Source organism: Dreissena polymorpha, chromosome 7 (genome assembly GCF_020536995.1).
Source record: "Dreissena polymorpha isolate Duluth1 chromosome 7, UMN_Dpol_1.0, whole genome shotgun sequence".
NCBI classification, from domain to species: Eukaryota; Metazoa; Mollusca; class Bivalvia; order Myida; family Dreissenidae; genus Dreissena; species Dreissena polymorpha.
In genome coordinates, this window is record NC_068361.1 from 71,412,338 (window position 1) to 71,433,492 (window position 21,155).

The 21,155-nt window shown below is 34.1% G+C and overlaps 1 protein-coding gene across 3 annotated transcripts in view; it reads left to right on the top strand.

The window, feature by feature from the left end:
• The window catches only part of LOC127837315 (neurogenic locus Notch protein-like), a 516,941-nt gene that overhangs the window by 470,521 nt on the left and 25,265 nt on the right, over positions 1 to 21,155 (top strand). For 2 of the 3 annotated variants that reach the window (XM_052364277.1, XM_052364275.1), the window contains exon 3: positions 17,261 to 17,330. The gene's annotated coding sequence lies outside the window, so the exon portion shown is untranslated. Of the gene's footprint in view, positions 1 to 16,711; positions 16,858 to 17,133; positions 17,331 to 21,155 lie in introns of those variants that run through there. The other variant, XM_052364276.1, reaches the window with a different exon arrangement.

Genomic DNA, 21,155 nt, shown 5'->3' on the forward strand with positions numbered 1-21,155 from the left:
CCAAGATGATGGTATATACAATTGCATATTCCTGTATTGAAGAAATTATCTTGTCCCGGAGGATATGTGTACACGAATGAACATTATTTTGCGTACATGTTTATATCATTCAGCAATAAACACACATCACTTTGCACACTTTCGCTAAATAAGTAAAAACCAACTCACAGCTTGATCCCACATGTCGCTCAGCTAATTATTAACATAAACTTCTATATCTGATCATGAATGTCACATTAAAACATCATAAGTCAGATCAATACATCTGTGTGATATACATGTTGTTTGGCCTATTTATTAATATTCCCTCAACCAATGCATTAACATTTACATCAAGTTTTAAAATACATTATTTAACAATAACTTTCTAAAAAAAGATGCAAACTTTTAGATGCAAAGTTCAATATACATTGACTACATGGTTGAAATCTCATTTCTAGTTCGTTCCCGTCTTCCCGTTCCCTAGTTTCTGTGCCCTTATTTATCGTATCTCGTTATCGAGGCTACACAGACCTGACGGTCGTTGTATATCGTTCATTGACTACTATTCACATTATGTTAAACTTGAGTAGCATCACATTGTTTCCGAGATATGAGCTGTTAATCTGCTTGGACTTTCATTTAATACAGGACTCACACATAATGTCATTACTAAGATGCATACATTGTATTAACACATGTAATTATACAGCCCACATTTGCAAATATTGCGTGTTGATGAAGGAGAATTATACTTTGGATGCTGATATCAATTGTTGTCCGCTTGTCCGTGACCTGATTTGATGATATAAGATTAAACGTCAAAATTCACCTGTTGCTTTCTGATATTAGCTGTTAAGTGCATATCCAAGAGCTGTCGTTATTGTTGTTTTCAGGAATGAAATTCTCTTTGCCGTTGATGCTTTTAAAGCACCACAGTAAACATGGTAAGCGAGGTGTGTTTTTGGATGCATTCAGTTACTTGACTCCTTTAAATGTTCTCATTTTGCAAGTTGTAAAATTTTATCACATAATATAAAGTACATGTGAAACCAACATTGTTAAAAGTACAACAATGTTCAGTTAATAATTAAAAGTGGACTATATGATTAAAAGTTTGCCTTCATTTTGCTATTTAAAGCTTAGCTTTTTTGAAAAAAGGATATCACAATAAATTGTCTGCATAAGCGTGTGCTATGTTATATGTGCGGTTTCTTTCTTGTCTTGGAAACCATGTTCTTTTCTAGAAATAAAGACAGGCTTTAAATGAGGGAATACCATTAGCTAACACGCATTGAATTTTGTCAATGAAATGCATACACTTATTCACACATGATTTACTATTGTATTTTAAATACGCCAAAACAACAGCCGTGGACCTGATTTTCCGGGAGGCGGGATCAGCCGACAAACAGGCGGTTTTATCCCTGCGTACGAAAGCGTATCAAGGCCTCGACTATCTACCGTATTACTACGACTTCTTCGTCGCTGACCGGAATCTGAAATGCTTTATAGGAGAAATAAAAAAACAACCGTTATATCATTTTGTTGTTGCTAAATGGCTAACACACACTTTAATGTTAAATTATCTTTTTTTACCGTACATTAAAAGGCAAGAAATTAACTTTAAATATAAGAAAGGTGAAATAAATGGAAAAAGCTATCCGACCTGTACATTATATTTATTGTAGATCTTTGAGTAATTTATGAATGTTATTTATTTAACTCCATAGAAAAGATATTAAACAACAGTAGAGTGTGCATTATGTAAGATTTTCACTCTAAGTAATGAACAAACATGTGAATGTCGTCAGCGGCCTTTTTACAGACACTCGCATTTTGCAATTATGTTTTTTTGTTTGCACGCTATTGAAAGAAATACATTTATTGTGTCCTATGCTCAAAATGGCACTCCCTGTCCATGCACAAAATAAACGTATCGTTGTTAGCTATTCAACCAGCAAAGCCAGAGTCCCAACCCTAGGCGCAGTGAACTCAAATTTAGTTCTCCTTGAATGTGCAAACAGCCAACTTATCAGACTTATAAGACCAAAGAATCGAACATGTTTTTATGTTTTATTTCCGATGCAATAGATCTCCAAGAAATGTATACAAAACTTTTAATCGAAATTCTTTTTTAATTAAATAATTTAATTATTGACGGGGGTCGGTGCTTGTTTACACAAGATGGGCGAGTTCATGAACACTTTGAAAGACAAGGAATGTTTAAGTATGTTTTACCCGACAATATATAAAATTAAACAACTTTAAAAATAATATATCGTTTAATTAAAGCTTAAGACGATATCCAAGAATAAAAACTACCAATATATTTACATTTTAATAAACGTAAATTCTATGCGGTGTTCTTCATTATGCAAATAATTGACTAATGATTTGCTTGTATACAAATGATTTTTGCACTAAAGTTTTCATTTCTTCATTTTTTGGTTATGTGTTTTCGTCATAAATATAACACAATTGTTTAAACAGGAAAATATAAACTTACATAGAGGTAAACAATTTAAAATAATGTATCGCCGTTATCAATTACACATTTAAATGTGGTGATCAACAATTTTCAGAGCGATAGTTCAGTACTGTAACGCCAATGGGCGGTCTCTTGGCTGCAGAGCCCGAGTGGCCAAGGTTGAGACGACCCTCAACAAGTATACCCGCTCTGGATCGTTCAATCAAACGCACACCAAAATTGCATCGAACGTTGTTAACCTTTTTAAAAGTTTACAGTTTCACCAAATGACAAATTTGAACAACATGGCACAGATTTCAAAAGTGTATATGCATATTAAAACAAGCTTAAAATACTTCTGAAAGGGGGAAATATTACAAATGTTGTTCGTTTATTGTTAATCATAAATCGACATCGAACAAAGATAAATGCGCTTGCAACGCTTTTCATCAATAATTATATAGGAAAATCAGTTTCCAAGTCCCTTCCATCATATGTAATTTATCATCATATAAAAGGTTTATTTCACCTGATGTTGTTTTCATTGTCGAATTGGTGTAAATGGTTTTCATTTTTTAGTGGGCAAACAATTTAATCCGCAGGTACAAACACGATGGCCCATTTAAGTTATCTCGATAAGACAATTATCATTGATGCCGTATTAAAAAGTAAGTACGGTTATATAAACAATGCAGTATATGTTTCAGTTACATTATATTTGCGACATCAACCATACAATGCGAGGCAGTCTTTAACACATTATGTCATTGTGCGATTATTCTGCCGATATTCGAACAGCCTCCCCCGCGGAAATCCAGCATTTAGCGGAGGCAAAGCATCATCGAGAATATTTGTTCCCAAACAATTCCATGCTGCTCGACGAGATTCCTTATAAGAGCATTCAAGAAAATATTCCCCTGCTTTTCAATCATAACCTTCATTTTTTCTCAAATGTCTGCTGTAACTAAAGTAGTCCGAGTGGTCTATTCAGCGCCGTTAGTCTTTACCAATGTTGTAATCCGCCAGAATCCTACACAATTGACGTATCTGGAGCCGATTTTTCGCAACTTGAAAATCATATTTTGCATCTATGCTCGGAGTTATTCAAACCACTCACGGGGAGTTATGTTAGCAAATATATGTAGAAAAGGACTACATAACGTAAGAACTTTCTAAAATTCTCGTCAAACTGGACATCCCAAAAAGCAACTTGTACGTGGATGGAGGAGTAGCGGAGATTTGTTGAAGAAACGCTGTAAAGGCTGTTCATGACTGTTTTTGAGTCTTATTATATTACAAATGAACATTCTCCTTGCAATCATTACAACTTGAAAATCGTAATACTAACGCGAAACAATGATTGGATGACAAAACCTAACTGTGAAGACAGCTCTTGATGTCCTTGCTGTTTAATGTCAAAGTTGGTATTTCATTTTCGTAACACTATTTTGCGGCAAATATTTGTCCATTATTGATTAATGTACGGTCAGTTCCCTGAAACTCGAGAACATCATAACAAATAATTGTTATGTGACGTTATGGACATGGTGTCCTCCTAGCAATCGAGAGGTCACCGGTTCGATCCCGACTCGAAGAGCGTGCTCTAGATCTTCCCCTAAGACACTAACTACTAGTAATGGCCCAGGAAACGGCATCGGGAGCGTTTCAATAAGCCCGAGACTTTCGATGCAATCGAGCTAATAATTAAGTTTACACTTATATACTGTTATTATACTTTTCCTATAATACCGGCATATATTAGCCATATACTGCTGCTAGACAAAATACTCGTGTGTATAAAACATATTTATACACAACAATGAAATTCCAACAGGAGAAGACAATGTACTAGTTTTTCAATATTGATAGCTCATAATGGAAAAGTCTCCATGGATGGGGTTTTTAAACCGCAAAAGATTCCTACCATCAATGGTTGTAAGTAGGACTGGCTTACGGTATACTAGCTACAAATAATTTGGTAAATTAATGAAAATAAGCGTCTAAGACAAATGTACTTTCTGAAAAACTGAAAAACTATTTTGGTGTTGCAATGGCATACACGTTTTATTACGATACATCAATCCTTCTATTTAAATATTTTTGTAAGTAATAGTTTTGATTGTAAAATCTAGTTATTAGGACCAATGTATAAACAATCTAAGAAGCAATACATTTGTCTTGAAACAAATGCATTAACTTATATTTTGAGACGTAAAATGGTAATCCCTACAATTCGTGGTCTACGAAGGAGCTGCAAACTAGCTTTGCACTTTTACAAAAAACATTTATCTTTTTTTTAAAGGTCGGGGGTATAAGTTGAGTCTGTTTGTACTTTAAATTTAACGTCAATACTATCAGTTTTTAATAAATATTATATAGCTTATGCATGCATTATAGATATATGACATCTTGTACCAAATTATTACATCGATGTTTGTTATAAATGTTATTAATATACAATCATTGGCGAAAAAAGAGTATTTACCGAAAAAAGTGGTTAAAGATATGGGAAAGGGTGTTTGTGAAAATAATTGTGTTCGGGAAATATGATACTGTCACGTTATTGCGTATTGTTCGTGGAGAACACACAGTAACAAACAAAGTTCATTTCTGATTTCTTTGCGTTTTATTTCTGCTTATTAACACAACACAACGTTTCCAAAATGTTTGTCAAATACAAGATACATGCGAAGCCCGCAATGGGCCCATCCCGCGAAAGCCAGCAATAATGCGACTTGTATGTTCGGCCGTTTAAGTAAGACTGTCCTTCATACAACGCAGATGCCAATTTATACAATAATGGACAAATAAATTGGGTGACGGCTGTCTGGATGATTGACTTTAACATGAGTTGAATTGCCTGATACGGGATTGCTTTATGTGTGACTTACACATCTTGTGCATATATATGCCAATAATTAAGCGAGACCACGTTTGTTTAACTGCATTTATGAAAGTTCACCTGTCATTTAACATGAAAATATACACAAATTAACAGTGCGCATGTGCTTACCATAGACATAACTAATTAGTGAACCCAGCCATGGGCAATAACTTGGTGCATTTTTTCGTCTAATTTGACGACGACATATGATGCCCATTTATGCATTTCTTCATGAAGACAGATATTATGTATTCAGTTACACCGAACAAGGAATATACATGAAATACACCAATTATGCGACATGAAATACATCAATTATGCGACAATACCATGCATTGAATGTGTTTCAATATCACATCGAATTTCCGAATTTCCGAATTTCTCGTTTCGATCCTACCATGTAAGGGCTCTGGTGGTGTTAAGCAAATGATTGCTGAAACAGCATCTGATTCAATTCAATATATAACAGAGACATCAACTTACCTGTAGCTTAATACCATAATTGCCAAAACAATTACTACTTCTATATTTACTATTAATATATGCAATAGTTATTGAGTAATTATACTCCGACTACTGACACGTATACTGCTTTGAAAATTCTTACGTTCACATTTGAAGTTTTGGTTCTTAAAACTATCAACTGTAAGACATTGCATATAATCTCGATTGTTGTACGGCCGAAACCCTTAATCACATTTGAGCTTCAAGACCTCTTTGAACTGGTAGACATGTTTGTAGTCTGTAATGGATCCATCTCTTATATTCTGATAAGACATCGCGTCACATGTGATTTCTATAACACAAATGTGGATATTTGTTTATTTCAGTAAACATCGCCTAATCATGATATTATTTATCAATCTAAAGCTATCGCGTGATAACTTTATGAAATCTGCGATAACATAAGTTCGTGTATAGTTTGATCAAGCATGTGAAGTCATATGTTTGCACAAAATGTCGCTTACTGTTGTAGCGTGAAAAAATTGCTATGAATTCTTCATCGATATCGCTTAAATAATAGACTAAGTATTGTTATCATTTTTTTCTCGTTGTGTTTCTTTTTACAATGACTGGTTTTACACGGACGATAATACTATTCACTGATTGTCAAACATGTTTAAAATAGTTAAACAAAGTACCGAATCCAAAATCAAATGATCATTTGAACATTAAACTTGCGCTAGTCTTAAAGATAAATGATTGGGTTGTCTGGTATCAGGAGTTCCGCACCCATTCAGCGAAAAGCATGAAATCAATGTCATTTACGACATCATTTACATTTGTATATACATTACTCATTAATAAAAGGCACACGTGACCCGATACACACCGAAAACTTATTATTTATTCATTGAGCTTTGTTCGCTTCAAATAAATCAAATTTGAATTTTCAAACCAAAACGATCATGGTGATTTACAGCAAATGTGTTAATAAGCTGTTTCTTAAGTTGCTGAAAATGATTTTTCATTATAGAACGCTGCATTTATTGTATACCATACGATACCTCTACACATTCCATATTTAGCGCCTGATCCGTGGTTCAGCAAACCATTCTTATAACACTGAAGCGATGTTGTTAGAAAATTCTCCATTACCTCATCTCTGTCTTCATAGATGTAGTAGCTATTGCTATACGCTTGATTGTTTTCATACTCGCGCTCCGCTGTGCCTTCAAGAACATACCTATTGAACGGTAGGAAATTTGATTTTCGGCGGTGAGTTACGACATTGTATTTTTGCGAAAAGTATATTCAGCGGGAAAGTTAAACGCCTATATAATTGCACACAATTGCAACAATGGTTTAATGTATGCGATGTAGATTAATATTAACATGTTTGTTAATTTTGTCGTAAAACATAAGTTATAGCAGTTAATATTTTATGAATATATATATGAAATAACAACAAAAAACAACGATAATATATTATTCTTACAATAGCACATAACATTTTTTAAATTTTCCTTTTCAAATCTTATTTTTATACATATTCAAATTTGTCATTTAAACAATCTAAATCTGACAATCGTTGTCATTTCATCCAAATTTTAGTAAACTCATCAAGAAAATCCTGTTATTAATCTAATCAAAGGCTCAGTTTCTTAAGCTTAACTAGTTAAATGGTTCGATGTGACCACTTATATCGGATCGAATATAATGTAAAATACCCTAATTATACATTCGAATAAAGGCGCTAACTCTATGCATTATTTGCAAATACAATTATTATCTGTCAATCATTACAACTTTATCGTGTTCTTCACTTCGTAGTATTGGCTGTTTTGAATTTTTTTACGAACGGCGTATAAATGTGTTTGTTTTTTTAATTTTTTTAAATTCCAATTTAAAGCGAAACAAAAAATAATTTTCAACAAACCAAATAAGTGTGTCTTACGACATTAAATACAAAAGTACATACATATATATAGATAAATTGTTTGGTCCTTTACCTGGCGTCTTAACGAACGTTTTATTCAGTTTCTTTGGCAAAAATTGAAACCTAAACAGGTGGATACTTACCCATCCTTACAATCCAATGTAATGATGTCCCCATGAAGGAAATATGGATTGTCTTCAAAGGGTACACCATTTGCATTTAACAGTTTCAGTTTGATGGTGCTGTTGACTTTAAGTTCTATATTGTCGGGGTACTCGGGTTTGGAACAAGCTGAAAATAAATATGTATTATAAGTTACCCATTACAGCATACGTGTTCACATATAACGACTGTACAGTCGACATCTGTTTTCTAGCCGTATCTATAAATTCACGGTATGAGTTCATTTTTTATTGAAAAGCTTAATAGTCATCGTCAGTCATCGTTTTGATAAAGCATTAAATCAGTATGATATGCTTTTACTTCGAAACGATCGGCATATATATTTTTAAAATTGTAAATTGTAATAAATATAAGTTTGAATCAGCTTGTTGACAAGTCCAGACAATTAGACGGTCGTTAACAATCTTGTCTACTGATTACAATGATGTACATGACTCAAAATGTAGATGATAAATACATTGGTAAGGTTAGAATCAACCACTTTTTCGGTTTATTACAGTTTCAAAATACATTTCGAGACATATTTTTGAACGTTAAAATATACGTCAAGTTTACCGATGACAACATTTTACCACCGAGAGAAAATAAGATTTACAGTATACACATTTCATCGCTTTATTGCTATAGTGCTCTATCTCCATTTTTTCTAAGATGAGTTTTTTATATTCCTGTGTTCGTGAGAACGAAATCTTTATAATGACGTTAAAGGGTTTTCAAGATTCAGTCGTCACTGAGGAAGTTTTTGGATTCCATATTGTTCTATCTTCCACATTTTTACAAACGGGTGAATGCTGTACTGCACCATCTCCGGGTCTTAGAGCAAATTCACGCTCAGTTCAGCATTAAAGATTTTTATACCAGAATGCTCTATCTCCATTCATAAAATTGCAAATAATATAAACATATTTACATATTTCAAATAACATAAACACATAATTTACTAGAGTAAATATATAATTATATTCATATTCTCCGTTTGCTGAAAAACACTCCGGTATATTTCTGTCCATATGCGTGCATAAATAAGTGAGAAAATAATGCTTCAACCTTTAAATGCGTATTTTCCCAAAATATGAAAATGGTAGTTAGAGCACTAAAGCAATCAAGCGATTTGCATTGTTTTATAGGTTGTAAAAAAATGTTAAAAATCGGAATCCACATAATACCATCCCATGCGCTTTGAACTGTTCTGTTGAATTTACTCAACAGTTTATTCAACTAATTGTTATGAAAAAAACGAACGAACATGTGTTATGAAGTATGAAGTTGGATGCGACAATAATCCCGAACAATACGTACACTGTTCATTGTATTGTAGCGAATACACAAGGTGTTAATTATTTAATAAACCAAATGAAAGTTTAATAATTTGCAGAAAACCATGCGGATAATCAAGTGCTCACAACTTCGGACTTTGAAGCCATGTATATTACGTTTGATTTACATGTCTGATTTGGGATTAAGCAAGGTTATAATATACTACAGAAGAAGATCTCCTATATGAATATGATATAAGCCACTAATAAACAATAGTTTTATTAGTATTTTAATGCTTAATAAAATCCTGAATAAGAAAACATGAACAACTTTACAGCAACAGGTCTACATGTTAAGTTGAAAATTGCGACTTCACAGAAAACATGACACCATGTACCGCCTATCATGCTTATACCAATGCAATTAAGGTCATTTAAATCCAAGCTATTATGGGCTACAATAAATATAATGTTCGAGGTAATTAAGGTTAATACGGAATGCAAATTTTATGCCGGGTTGGAATGTAGAAAATAATTTGACTTTACCATGGTTTTACTATTTTACGTATACTAATAATACCTGATAAACATGTTATATTTTGAAGATACAATGGGCGTCTTCCATGCCTTGTCTCAACTCCAACTCCCAGTCCTTTCCAATCCGTCTCATTAAGTGCTTTATTGAATTCGCATTTGAACCATATGTAATGTAAGTTCGGAACGTTGCTCTTCAAACCTTGTCACCGTGTCACACTCGAAGCGGACTTTATTCTTGAGTTTATCACCATCTTTTAGCACAATGTCTTTGTGCTTCAAATCGTCCTCAATAATACGAACACACTTCTCTGCTATAAATGTATAATTGTATTAACTAGTAATATACTTTAGTGAGTGAACAGTATAATACAATTACAGCTTCTAATATTTAGTAAGTACTTTTGCAGCAAAAGTAGTATCAGAACAAGCCGCAGCGGCAGTAATAGTAATCGAAATAAAAACAATAACAACAATAACAAAATTAATATTCAGTACAAGACTACGAAGAAAAATGGACTTACTATCTTCCGTCAAACTTTTATATTTGGCTCCCGATTCCTCAAACTTCCCAAAATCTTTCAAAATCGCACATAAACAAAAAAGTGTACGCATTTTAACGACAAACATAAATAATAAAGTTTCATATTAAACACATCTATGCCAGTCAGCTATAATATGAATAATGCTGTATTTAACAAGCAATAAACGCATCGCACGCAATCTGCAATCAGTATCAATAAAATACTTCGTAACGACCAAACGTTTAAAAGTGAAACTAAACAATTAGTCCTCTAGCCAAGTACCCAAAATTGAGGTGGGGTGTACCAGTAAGGGGGGCAAAACTCCACCTATATATCTTGGAAGATGAATGCCAGTAGCATATAAAAATGGTTGATAACAGTCTGGTACTGGCAGCTTTATGTATTTTTTTCTCCTTTGAAGATGGGGCCTCGATCAGCTTAATTTTCATAAATTGTCCGGGAGAAATTGAACCGAAGTAGGGTCAATATACACTTTGACCCCCAAAAATTGCTACAAAACGTATTTTAACTGATCCTGGTAGAGTAGAAGGTCCTTTAAAACATATTAAAAATATACCACAATCGTACCTCCGGAAAGATTTTTTTTTCAAGATGGCCACCAAAATGGCCGCCACGACCTATTAATGATCATAACTATGTAACTATCCAATCAAATTTGATAAATTTGGTGTCTATACCTAGGTTTCAAGGGGCAAAAAACACATAATGATCATCAGAAAATGTTTAAATTTAATTCAGTACACACAAATTCAACATGGCGTCGAAAATGGCCGCCAAGATGGCCGCCAAAACCTATTTATGATCATAACTATGTATTTATCAACTTAAATTTGATGAATTTGATGTCCATACCCAGGTTTCAGGGGGCAAAGAACACATAAATATCATCAGACAAAGTGTAAGTTAATTATGTTACACAGAAATTTAACATGGCGTCATAAATGGCCCCCAAGATCGCCGCAAAGATGGTAGCCAAAACCTATAACAATGATCATAACTACGTTACTATCCACTTAAACTTGACGCTTTTGGTGTCTATACACAGGTTTCAGGGGGCAACAAATACATTAAGATCATCAGACATTGTTAAAGTTTATTATATTACAAATCCAACACAGCGTCCAAAATGACCGCCAAGATGGCCGCCAAAACATATTTATGATTATAAAATATAACTATATAACTATCCACTCAAACTTGATAAATTTGGTGTATATACCCAGGTTACAGGGAGCAAACAACACATTAATATCACATTTATATCATCAGACAAAATGTAAGCTAATTATGTTACACAGAAATCCAACACGGCGTCCAAAATGGCCATCAACACAATACAAAGGACCACAAGTCCATAACTTGTTACTCAAACCTTATGGTTGTTATGTAAAATGCCATAGTTTATGAGACAAGAAACACTTCAATCGAATTGAGGTTATCACTAAGGAGTTGAATAATCATAAAATCCAATTTACGACATTTGGGAGAGAAAATGAACCAGCACATGACTTCATGATAGGATCAGGTTTTACTATCGTCTGTAGTCTTGATTTTTTACCGTTGCTGAAAATCATTGAAGATAAAATACAGCCTGAATAAGCATAAGTTCTTTCAAGAGGTTAACATTATACACTTTGCGTTCCTTTGACTATTTATTTACATAAAAGCGGAAGTAGATGGTCTTATTGTCCCTTTCGGAGTAATGCAGGATCAAGATGAGCAAATCTGTATCCTCGCCCACCAACGTTGTGGTGCTACGACGGGATCGTTTTACTGTATTTAACAATTTGAACGTCTGCATCCCTTGAAGACAGAACAACATATCATCCCATTTTAGTCAGAGTTGTGCTGATCAGAGCAATCATGCCGGCCCTGTTTCTGTCACGAGACAAACAGTCTTCCTTTTTTTACATTAGCATTGTATATTTTTGCTGAAACTCACAATATGATTCAAGTTTCCGTTTTGTTTTTGTTATAATCACTGTCTTTGTAGCCATCGAACCCCACTGTCGATTTTCCGTAATGACTTTCACTGAATCTTTATAAGACTCGGCTATTGCGTTATATGAGTCGCCCTTCTCCATGGTTAACGATGCAGCAAGGTGCCACCATCATGCATCTGTTCCATGAATACAGTTCATCACAGCCTTACATGATGTGTCTACAGCGTACGCTCAAACTGCCTGAGCGATCTGAGGCTCATCTGCTGTACAAAGTATGTTCTTGGCTTCAAAGAAGGCAGCAGGATGGGAGCTCAGTTCATAAGACAATACGACTGCAAGGGAAGGATCTCCATAATTTGACACCACTAGAAAACGCTGGAACATAAGAGCAAGATCAAAAGAATTGTCAGGAGCGATCTTAACAGCCAAGTTATTCCAAAGGGATTTTGCTCTGTATTTTCTCGTGAATTTATAAGCAAAGACCGACTTTCCTATGCTATCTCTTATGATCGTTTTCCCAACCGCCTCAATTGCATGAACATTCACATGTGACCCAGCCACTATCTCATTGACCATGTTTCTGAGAGTATGGTCAGCTTTGTATGGTGAGCAGGTTGTAATCTGTGTCTGCATTTTCTCTAGATCATACGAATCCCCTTTGATGCACGCCTCAGTTGAGTCGTGTCACAATGTGCACAATAGCATTTCTCAATAGACAGCCTCAAGTATGTTTTTGAGAGCGGTTTCTTCCATGAGGGATCCTTTGTCCCCCCCCCTCGCAAGTTCAAACGTTTATGAAGCATCCCAAATTCTGAACAACATTATGAACTACTTTTTGGCGCATTAATGATGATTTCGGCAACTTTCCAATACAAGGGTTGGTCAAACGTTACAATGGTGTGAAGGTTGTGGCAAACTAAGACTTATGTTAACAGAATGCACGCTTTGTCCCCATTGTACATATTAATCATAGGCAAGCATTTGACTGACAACAGCTCAGGGTACTGGCTTTGCTGATGCAAGATATGCATCATTCCCTGCCAATTCATTATTGCCTGAAGTTGAAAAATATCGATCCCCTTGTCAAAATCCAGAAATTGCGGCAGGTCCAAACTATGGCGTTTTACATAACAAGCATCACGTCAAAAGTACTGGACTTCGCATTGTGTCATTGGACGCCATGTGAGATTTTTGTGTAACATAATAAACGAAAACTATGTCTGACAATCGAAATGTGTTCTTTAACCCGCGAAACCTCGGTTTAGATAACAAAATCATCTAATCTGAGTGGATAGTTACATAGTTATGATCATTAATAGGTTTTGGTGGCCATCTTGGCGGCCATTTTGGACGCCATGTTGGATTTTTGTGTAATATAGTAAACGTAAACAATGTCTGATAATCTTAATGTGTTATTTGCCCCTTGAAATCTATGTTTATCCACCAAAATAATCAAATTTGAGTGGATATTTACATAGTTATGATCATTAATAGGTTTTAGCGGCCATCTTGGCGGCCATTTTAGACGCCATGTTGGATTTGTGTGTACTATTGTTAAATTAAACAATGTCTGATGATCTTTATGTGTTATTTGCCCCTTGAAACGTAGGTACACCAAATCCATTAAAGTTCAGTGGATAGTTATATAGTAAGGATCTTTAATAGGTTTTGATGGATATCTTGGCGGCCAATTTGACGCCATTTTGGATTTGGTGTAATATAATTAACGTATACAATGTATGACGATCTAAATGTGTTCTTTTCCCCTTGAAACCCATATATAGCCATCAAAATAATCAAATTTGAGTGGATATGTACATAGTTATGATCATTTATAGGTTTTGGCGGCCATTTTCGACGCCATGTTGGATTTGTGAGTACTGTTTTACAATAAAACAATGTTTGATGAAATTTATGTGTTCTTTGCTCATTGAAACTGTGGAATAGACACTAAATTCATCAAGTTTGATTGTATTGTTACATATATAGTTGTGATCATTAAATGGACTGTCAACCACGAATGACGAAAAAAGAAAAGTTCTAAAATACCGTATTTTTTTTACAATTATTAGTTTATATTGATTAAAATGTCACGACTGGTATATCACAGTACTTAAAAAAAAATCATATTTTCAGTATATTTGGTAATAAAATTTCGCGATGTGAAATCGAAAGTACATCGCGAAAATAGGTGACATAACGATATACACACTATAAATAACGCTAGTAGATTGATCATTTTCTATATTAGATATATACAATTCACTACGCTTGCACAATTTGCATTCCTGGGTTTACCATGTGACGATGATGATCAATTTACTGGCGTTATTAATTGTTAACTGGTATTTACCTGGTAGACATACATACTAAAATTTATTACCAAATATACTGAAAATATGAAACTTTAACAACTTTTTTCAAGTAATGTTATATACCAGTCGTGATTTTTAAATCAATATATAGTAATAATTGTAAAATATACGGTATTTTACAACTTTTCTTTTCTACGTCGTCGTGGTTGACAGTCCCTTTAATATGTATTGGTGGCCATCTTAAAAAACAACTTCCGGAGGTCCGATTGTGGTAAACTTTTGATATGCTTTAAAGAAGCTTCTACCCTACCAGGTTCAGTTAAAATACCTTTTGTAGCAATTTGTTGGTGGTTGAAGTTGTTTTTTTTTCATATATTGACCCTACTTTTTTGGAGGCTCGCTAGTTTTTAGGAACTTTTCTTGCAATCTCAGTAATATTCATAGATATGCAAATGTACTAATTTGCATATTAAACTGCAGATCATACTAAGTAATAATCATAATCTTCATTTTAACACCAAACTTTTTTTCTAGAACCAATTTTGAAGAAATATTTAAGAATTATACTAGCTAAACTAGCTATTTAGTCAAAGCCTGGCGGTTGCAATAGAAACAGCTTAATAATAACTTATTGCTGCCCATCTGAGATTGTTATCACACATTTTGTTTTTATATTGAGTATACAATCAAGTAAGAAAGGTGATGTTTTGCCCCCCTGAGTAGTACACCCCATCCCATCTGGCTGATAGACTAAATCGACAATCCCAGAATCGATAACGTGTTTTCATGAACCAGGCTGCATAGACCTATGCAATCCAGCCAATCATCTCAAGTACTTGCGAAAGACGCTCTCGGAAGTTTTATACGATCTTAAACGATACAATTAATTCTTACAGTTTATGAGGCCCTACTGCTTATTTTTATAAAATATATTTGGACAATCCTTTGTAGTAAGTAAACAAATATTTGTTTTAAAAAGTGAAGTCACCAATAGTTTCAAACGGAATTATCTTGACAATTCAAAACTTATCAATATAGTCAATAGGTAAGATAACGCAATTTAATTTCAATAAATACATTACGTGTAATGATCCATACATTGTTTGTTGTAAAGACCTTGGATCTATCCTCTAACTATAAGGGATATTCATAAATGTCTAAAAGTCACTGTATTTCGTCGCCGTAATCGAAATGATTCTTATATTTATGCCATGTTGCATCACTCTCGCAAGTTTAATTTTTTGCTAGCTATTGATGTCTGATATTAAAACAAATTATACTTTAAAAAATATAACAAATAGTTAAATTCTTGAACATAAGGGCCTCCTGAAAGGATCTTACTTTTATATATTGTTCAAGTGTTTTGTTTTCCTCACAGATTTTCCACTGAAGTACTGTTTATTCACAGTAATTGGAAGATTTTGAACGTTATACATTTTGACTTGCGTGATAGTTAAGGCCTTTGGAACAGCTTCATCAGGCAAAACAAAACACTTAACTTACAGCACCGGATTGACGCACTTGTACATTGCTCAAGGAATTTGACGCCGAAAAAAGACCAGACTTGAGCATTATTAATTTAGTAGTTTTGCGTCAAAAAATATACTAAATATTAAGTAAATATAATTTAAAACATTAGTATTGTCTCTCAACCAGAAAAAATTGAATTGACCGTTCCAATACGGTGATCCCGGTTTCAATGATGTTATTAATTGATACAGTTTCTGGAGTTTAATTGTTCTGATATAGTTTCTAGAGTTTTAAGGTATTCTATATTTGCAAAGACTCTCAAAAGGTATATTTTATAAATGATTTACATGCAAAAGTTAAATGTAACGATCGCGAATGTAAATGTTGAAAGTTTAGATCTAAGTCATTTTTGTTGGTTGGCACCATAGCGCCACGGCTCCGATGTTATTTCTTTTGCATATAAAACAATGAGTTTTTATTTTCGATTTTGTCATATTCATGACATAATGACATAATATTGGTATATATAATTACAGCAAGTATCACAGCAATCGTTAACACGAAATGATTTATATAAAACGTGTTATTTAGTCGAATCCTTTCCCATTCGTCTGCTACTTCGATGTTTATAACATATGCAAGAATATGTGCGTTTAGACGACACCAGCCAGTACGCGCTGAAAATCATTATTTGTATGCTATTCTACGTAGTATGACTTTGTGTGGCATATCTAAATAGGCTTGCGATTTATGCAGGTTCCGGTTGTTTTGTTATGTCGGGGGTGGTATATTGTTTAAATCAGATACGGTGTTGTCACGAATAACGCCCGTGTGAAGATGATCTTGATTGTTTGCATTATGTATTGGAGTCTTGTTGCGGTGGTCTGGACTGAACGAGGTATGTTAAATTAATATTATCAAATATGCAGCTCCGTGTTTTATTTCCAATACACAATGAAATCTTTACTAGCCACGTGTATTATTTTTTTAAGGTTGACATTATATAGATATATTGGTAAATGTATATCCATAACTTTCAAAATCTTCAGAATCGCTACACGCATGTCAAAAAAAATCGTATCGTTGTAATTGTTAATAGAGGCAATATAGAAATCTTTATTATATTTGATTACGCAATTGTCAAATGTAACTTATATCGGTATTTGTTCTCCAGACTTTGGCCAACCTCCAAAGGCAAAGTCATGGGGCAGCATTTCACATTGGTGTAGATGATGACCCAGCGTTTTACAAGGGAACGACATTTCCACACGGGCAAAAGATTCGGTACCGATGCAGGCAAGGTTTCTACACGACATCGTTCAGTGGGTCCATGACTGAATGCAAGGACGGAACCTGTACACCAGTGTACAGGTGTGTTAATTATCATTAAGGGATGATATTGCATTGACCGCTATGCAAGCCAGACAACATAAGTAGAATATTGCGTTCGCATCGACATATAGGTAAGGTTATTGTCACAGTGCTCAGTATTGCGTTTATTTTCCTAATACTCAAAAGTATATTAAGTAATTGTACACGCGTGCAAACATATGAAGTGCTGCATAGTATGCCTTGATAACATGTACAAACTAGTATGCGTAATAGTGCCCACAGTGCGGTTGAATAGGCAACTACTTGGCTATATAATTTTTGATGTCCCCATGGATATCATTTATCCAACACGACTTGCATACATCAAAAGCGTAGCAATTTGCGTGCTATCGCGTTGACTGAACACCAAAGATGTCATATACTCTAAAACAGTGCATACATTTATAAAATATCCGTTTCGGCTGGTCCAGAAATACGGTAAATGAAAAATGTAGCGCACATGCACAAGTGATGCTTAGTTTTCATGTACACATCGTGTATAAGATATGCATTAAAAGCGACGCCTTTAGTACCAAGTTTGCATGCACAACGTTTAAACAGAGGGGGTAATCACGCGAGAGCTGTTATTTTTCAACCGTTCAGATATAAACGCTTCTCACTTTCTTGCCGATATGGTCATTTTTACAATGAACCCATTTATGCCCAGTGGACTATCCTATCCTTCTGAATTGGATCAATTTATTTCCAAAATTAGGGGTGTCAAGTATATTTATGTCTATATTTAGAATATTTCATAAAGAAATTCATTTCAGCAAACAGCGCAGACCCAGATGAGACGCCGCATTATGAGACGTCTCATCTGGGTCTACGCTGTTTGCAATGTCCTTTTTTCAGGTCTCTAGGCATAAATGGGTTAACAAAAGTGATAAAGGGCATAAAATGGCGAAATATGCCATTCTCGGCATCGACGTCGTCGTATTGTTTGCCACGTGACTATCCCCTCTGTTTAAGGCGCAACGCATGCAGTGCTGGGATTGTATGCACGAAAACTTAGAAAAATACTCAAAGCAATTTCTGATATACACGAGTATGTAATGTTTTAGTTTGCCTACACACTTACTTGTTAAGATAATAGAAACGGCAAAGTCGTTGTGGTTTCGTGGTTGCATAGACAACTGGGTTAGGTACAGGAAGAATAATTGCGACACTGACATATCTAAATTATCCTTAGTTTGGATAGCAAACTCATAACATGTGTATGCAAATCGTAAACGTGCTGTAGAGTATTAATAGAGTTCTGAGTTAGAAAGACAAAACTAGCTGAAATTAACAGTACAGTGGACATGCGAACAATGTGCTGTGTATGTTTATAAAGCCAAGTTTTACGAGCAATTTTTTGGAGTGCCAACATATATGTAGATTTCAATGACATTTTTTTAAGAAAAGAGGAAAACAATTCAACTGTATATGGTGTACATACGTAGAAAACTAAAAGATTAGATAATTATCTCTCAATAAAAAATATCTGAGGTTGAAAACACAGCTAGGATTAATTTGTTTTGCTTGCAATACGAATATGTTCATCTGAGTTTTTGCTAAAACTAATAAATCGCAGAAATCTCAAACAAATTATATGTACTGCAGATTTGCCAAAAACATGACGAGGAAAAACAATTACACTTGCAGACGTTTCAAACGCAACACTTTTCAAACTTGATTATCTCAGTAATAATTTAAGATTTTGATTTAAAATTGAAAATGTGATTATTTGACTACATTATGTGCAAAACAACGATAAAATCATTCATGCCTGACAAATGGGAGCTTTTGCACGTGGAGTAGGTGTGGTTTCATCTTTTTGTCATTTTGCACGTGGAAACGGTGCAACGCGATGTGATACTAGTTGTATTGCCATTTCATACACCAGGAAAATATAACATTAATGTAAAAATCAATATTTCTCGTATAAAATTTCAGGAGCGCAGCAGCGCTGTCGACATTTTGAAGGCTACCTTCCCCACTTGCCGAAGCATCTGATCGTCGTGGATGAATTATTTTATCGTTTGCTAGCACATACTGTAGCAAAATTATCACGTCTTCGATTTTAAAGGGGCCTTTTCACGTTTTGGTTAATTGACAAAATTACAAAAAGTTGTTTCAGATTCGCAAATTTTCGTTTTTGTTATGATATTTGTGAGGAAATAGTAACAGTGAACATTAACCATGCTCTAAAAGATCCATTATATGCATCTTTTGACGATTTGAAAACCTGACAATTATAAAACGTTGCAACGCGAAACGATTGAATAATTTGGAAAGTTCTGTTGTTGTCGTTATATTTTGGGAAACTACGAGGATTGCTTATGTAAGTAAAAAATACATCCGCTTATAGCATGAGAACGGATGGTCGAGTGCTCTAAGCGGGAGACCTTTTACTCCAGGACTCCAGGGGTCAGTGGTTCAAGTCCAGTTGCGAATTACCTTTTTTATTGTATTTTCGTTTCTTTACTGGAGAGTGTTATGTCCAATGTTTAAATTTATCAATATAAAGCATTTAATGAAAAGATTCAATACATGCCAAAATCTGTGAAAAGGCCCCTTTAAATCAAAATATTTACTCATAACTGAGATAATTAAGTTTGAGAAATGCTGGGTTCGAAAAGTCACCAAGTGTAGTACAACGCTATATTATTCCAATTTAATTTCAATTTCATCATACACCAGAAAAAATATAAGATTAGTTAAAAAAACAATCTGGCTCGTATGAATATTCATGAGCGCAATGCTGCAAGCCGGTCGGTCATTAAGACATGTAAGTAAATGTGTTTTTCGTTTCAAAATATTGTTTTACGATTTACGATTTTAAGAATTTTACGTTTTCAGTGATTTTGTTAATGTGTTATGTTTTATAGTTGATCAATTTCAAATAAATGTACATAAAGTATTATATATGTGTTGAGTTACTCTGTGTCCACATTTTAACAAAATCCGTTCTTAAATAAGGATGCTATATTTATTTGAATACGTGTTGCGTAAGACGTAAGATGTTAGTCTCCAAGTGTATATGACAGTTTTTAATTTTATAAAAGTGAATGAAATGCTATAATATTTTGCTTACCGACAAACCGTTGTCATATAAGAAAACCTATAGGTTAGTTTCAATCCTCTTCTTAAACATACGTGGAATAAAATCAGTTAAATATACCATAATACAATATAAAATAAAAGAGCAAAAGGTGTTCCGTAATACATTGCCTCAGTCCGATTTGGAATAAAATGTTGTTCTTAGACATTTTCTCACACTCGATCTCCAAAAACATATGCAAAATTGTTTAAAATAATTATGATGACGATGATTATGATGATGGTGATGATGATAATGGTGATGATCTTGGTGATGATATTGGTGGTGATGCTTCTGCTGCTGCTGATGATGATGATGTCGGTGGTGGTGGTGGTGGTGGTGGTCGTGGTAATAGTAATAGTAATAATATAACTAGTATTAGTAATAATATAACTAGTATTAGTAATAATAATAGTACAAGTAGCAGTAGATGTTGTTTTTAAAGTAGTAGTTGTTGTTGTTTTAGCAGAAGCATCCCAACCAGTAGAAATCGAAGCAGACATACATTAAACCATAATTAATAAGAATAATACACTTTCTTTCTTCAAATAAACTTTTGAATTTTGTTGGACGAGAATCCGACAATTGCTCACAAATAACACATAAACGAGAAAAAACCTCGCCATTGTCATTCACAAATGCTTTGAATGTATTACATTGAAATCGAGTTTATCAGTTAATTGCATTAATAATAACGTGCTATTTAAAAATTGTGCAAAGAGTCAACTAAAAGAAATGTT